Source organism: Dermacentor andersoni, chromosome 2 (genome assembly GCF_023375885.2).
Source record: "Dermacentor andersoni chromosome 2, qqDerAnde1_hic_scaffold, whole genome shotgun sequence".
Classification (NCBI taxonomy): domain Eukaryota; kingdom Metazoa; phylum Arthropoda; class Arachnida; order Ixodida; family Ixodidae; genus Dermacentor; species Dermacentor andersoni.
Window position 1 is genome coordinate 188,377,641 of NC_092815.1, and position 4,522 is coordinate 188,382,162.

Here is a 4,522-nt window from a genome sequence, read left to right on the forward strand (position 1 = left end):
TTCGAATAAAAGAACAGAATAACAATACAACAGAGTAGAGTTCTTGTGCATCACATTATTTTTTATTTCGATCAATAAAGGTGTAGCAGTGTAGCGACAGCTCCTATACAGACAGTGCTAGCAAGTTGCAGCAGATATATCTCGCACACCTTTATTGCGAACATCCCAGCTCTGTATAGGGTTCATTATGTAAGTGTTAGATCGCTGTTGTCGGGCTTGCTGAGCAAGCGGTAGACTAGCTGAAAAATGTTTCTTTGCTAATAAAAATAAATAAAAACAGTATGAGCTAATTAATGTAAAAAAATCGCGCTCTAGAACACAAACTTCTTAAACGAATGTATTATTACGAAATGTAAACTACAGAAAACGAATACAGTACCTAGGCTAGTTTTCATGGTCTTTTTTTAACATCGTTGTATGTTTATTACCAACCCCTTCTCTTATGCAGGAACCAGGTTGCCAACACACGCACGAAGAACAACTGCCTTTCCAACTGTGCTGTGTGCTGCGCTTGCATTGGTGTGCAAGTGGAGGAGAGCTCCAGTTAATGTCCTGCTGCACTATAATAGCCGCCGAAATATTCTGCTGAAGACATCTATCACTTTTCTGACATCCTACCAGCTCAAACATCACCACTAAAAGCAGTTTGACTGCATGGATTTGCCTTTATAGACACGTTGTAGCTGAAGTCATTGTATTTTTCATCCAGATGTCCTTTCTTCAGTCATATTTATTAAGTCAGTATGTACCCCTTAAAAATTTCTGGTCAATTCGTGCGAATTTTTTTCTAAAACAATAAATTAACATTATTCTCGCCTTTTTGTACTTTGATAGTATGCAATACAGCGTGAATGAACTCTTATCCTCCAAACAGAAGCAGTAATGAAGGAGAAGAAAGGGGGCTGACCGAGGGGCGCGATATTTAATAATCATATCATGAGAAGCCAACAAGCAAAGTCACCAAAGACAACATAAGGGAAATTACTTGTACTTACTAATTGAATTAAAGACATGATAAATTATAGGCAATGACAGTGGATGAAAAAAACAACTTGCCGCAGGTGGGAAATGATGTAGCTCTAATAGTAGTAGTAGTAGTAGTTAGTTCTAGTAGTAAAATATAAATACACAAGAAAGTGGATGGGAAAACGGTGCCGCGGTAGCTCCATTGGTTAGAGCATCGCACGCCTATGGCAAGTTTTCTCAACCACTTTCATTGCCATTAATTTGTCATTTCTTTAATTCAATTAGTAAGTACAAGTAATTTCTCCTATGTTGTCTTTGGTGTCTTCGCTTGTTTGTTTCCAAGGATATAATCAGAAGGTGTAGTACTGCTGACAAATATATTCTAGAATAAAACACCATATCTGTTCAAGACAGTAGCCTGTCGGGTGTAGCCACCCGACGGCATGCAGTGGTAAATTCTTGTAGAATAGATGCTGTTTCTACCATGCTTCTAGCTTAAGCTTAAGATAAATTATGACGGCCAGAACAATGCATGAGTTTCTTCCATTGGATGCGGATGACAGGTTGGCTTCAATGGGGCTTGCAGAACTTCAGCAATTGACCGAGGTACAAAACCCAGGGTAGCAGCGTGTCTTGTGGGATCCAAAAATAGGCCAAATGGGGATGCAGACTGTCACAATGACAATGCTGAAAAATACAGTATAGAGCGCATTACTACCGTTATTTCAGAAAAGCTGAGATCAACCATCAAAACTATAGCATATTTTAATCTACACTTGCTCATGCTAGAGTAGATTCAGCATGCCACTAAATACTGTAGTGCTGGCTACAAATGCTACGGAAGTGTTGCTTCACAAATTGTGGGCAGCAAAAAGATACTGTCGCAGCTGCGACGCACCGCGGGCAACTGATGACTTCTCCATCATATCCATGCTATTTAAAAGAAAAATTATATGACAGCTGAAGGGGAATAAAAAATTAATTTGATTTCATTATGACATGGCTGTTTCATGTTTATGGTTCTAAATAACATGGTGTCCATGTCGCCATTTTGTGAATGTGGGGACACGTAACATGAATATTTTTACAATGTTTATGAAAATAAGCACAGACTAATTACCGGGTAGGTTAGTCAAGTACTTCTTGAGCACCTAGCTTCTTTCAGGGAAGCGAGCTGGTGCAATTCCAACAGGCAGGCACCATATCTATCGATGCTTTCAGGTCTGCCAGAAGCCTTACTGTGCAGCACAGGCGTTGATTTTTTTCATCAGCTGGTCCTTCCAAAGCCCACATCCTGCACCAGAATGCCAAAACATTTACGTAGACAGGGCGCTCGCGCGCTAAGTAAATTCAGTATACCTAAGCAACGGAAATGAAAAGACGTAGCACAACTAAAGATATTTCGACATTGCGTGAACTTGAAAGCACAGTTTATGGAACGTGCATCAGCTGCTACCACATAGCACACTGAAAAAGTTAAGACGAAAAAACAAATGGCGGTGATGAAGTATTGACAAGAAAATTTTCGGAAGATTAAAACATTGCCTAGCGTATATGTGAAGTGAGGAAGCACAGGAAATGCAGGCACCAGTGCTGGTTCGTTGACCATATGTGCTACAAGTTGAGCAAGCCGACTGACCACCACGGCTTCTAAAACAAAGTATAAGACTCAAAAGGCGCTTTTTTTTTCAACCTGCCGGAGCTACGCACTCAACCATATACGCATTCTGCCACATGTATACTATAACTGCTTCTCCTCTACCGAAAGATTTCATACGCGATACTGGAATGATCATTGGATGGAGGCACCGATCCGTACCTTCTACATTTTCGTTTAAAAAAGCGAAACCAGCAACAGATCGTCATGCCGAATCTGCCACAACTTCCCATTAGCAAAAAAAATATATATATATGTTTTGCACAAGCTTATGCTGCCTCGAATTTGTTTCAGGTACTAATTAAAGCCCGCAGCATGAGCAACTGGAGTCAATCATGCTTGTGCACATAGGAAACGGCTTATCGACAGCGCAGCGGCAACCTCAAGAAAACCGCACTGACATACTGTGCTTCCATGAAAAAATGGCTCACTCACCCATATTTCTTGTCTTGTTGTTGCCTTCAGCAAACTCACAGCACCACTCGGTCTTGAAGGTAAACAAAGCTGCCCATCGGCCGTTCCATCTGTGGCCTCAGAAGTCATTCAGGCTCGGTCACCATACGCACAAGGACGAAATCACCCATCGTAACCGCGATTAACAACCGCAACGTCAGTCACGAATGAAACACTAGGAAAGAAAGAGCAGCGGACAAATGCCGGCGCAAGTTATCTTGGTTCTCAGCCATGCGCCATGCTCTCAGCTGTTGGGATGCGATTGTTGCCAGACCTCAAACACAGCTCCCGCTTGCTCTATCAGTCGAACGCTCACAGTGGCAGCGTTGCCGAGCTAAAGTTGTGCATTGCGCCGTGTAGTTGTTTGATTAGGAAGACGAATGAACTGTAACACATATTTGTCTTAAATAATGGGACTTTTAATAAGCACATTGAAGAATAGTCTCGATATCAGACGCTTTTCTCGGTCGATACGCTTCACTTGAGTCGAGGGCGCATTTTCAAGGCGTTCCTTGGCGGAGTAAAGGTGAAGTAGTGTTCATGAAACGCAACGGCGCCTTGAGTGAAGGAAGCCCCGTCGCCTCGACTTGGCTGAGTCGAGGAGAAGCTTCAAGTGAAGGTGTGTTTAAGAATACGGGGGTGAATGTGGGTGCGGTTTCTAGGCCGACTATTTTGTGTTCTTTAGCCGCAGAGAGAGTATGTGGCTCTAACGAATGCGTGTCCATATTTACGGGCGCACATCTTGTAATACGGTTAACGCATTATCAGTTGTATCTAAACATTTATGCTCGAGTGAGAGTGCTGGACACAGGTGCATATTTCTGAAGAAGCATTAAAATGTCTATCACTTGGCAGCTTTTCTTCGCGAGCCTTCGCACGCATGGAGAACACGGCGATGAACAAAAATGACACGTCTGTAGCGCCAATTTAATTGCGCAGAACTGTTGCATGCGGTTTCCAAAGGTCAAATATCAATCTGAAAAATGGTGCCCCAACATCGCAGTTGGCTTCGCTTTCCTTTTTACACTTTTCCGTTGGCCTTGTCGTTTTTCAACAGTACATCCCACAGATTACGAACCATTAATTATGGACGATAAGTTACACAGGTCACTTATGCAGCTTCTTCGCATTAAGGACTTTCTGCATTTATTAGCGCGAATAGCATTTTCCGCATTGTCAGGCCAGTTTTCTTTCCGGCTACCTAGCTGCTTTCGCATCCCATCAAAAATTTGGATCGATGCCGATGGTATGTGTCGCACTGGACCTGTGTTGCTCTTCAGTGAACCTCTTTGACGCTCAGTTGGGTCACTGTGCATATGTCACTAGGCATGCGCAGACTTGTCGGTGACACCGCCAGAGGACGCAGCTGTCTCAACAGGGAAGCGCGTGAGAGGAGCCCAGCTGCAGTACGTGCCTGATACATGATGCGTTTCGACTATTCGCACA

The 4,522-nt window shown here is 42.9% G+C and overlaps 1 long non-coding RNA gene across 1 annotated transcript; it reads right to left on the reverse strand.

The window, feature by feature from the left end:
* Positions 1–1,564: 1,564 nt before the first annotated feature.
* Positions 1,565–3,711, reverse strand: LOC129387395 (uncharacterized). The gene is made up of 3 exons (XR_008614635.2): positions 3,059–3,711; positions 2,087–2,260; positions 1,565–1,653 (listed from the first exon to the last, which is right to left on the reverse strand). It is a non-coding gene; the product is annotated as an uncharacterized lncRNA (long non-coding RNA).
* Between the last annotated feature and the right edge of the window lie 811 nt (positions 3,712–4,522).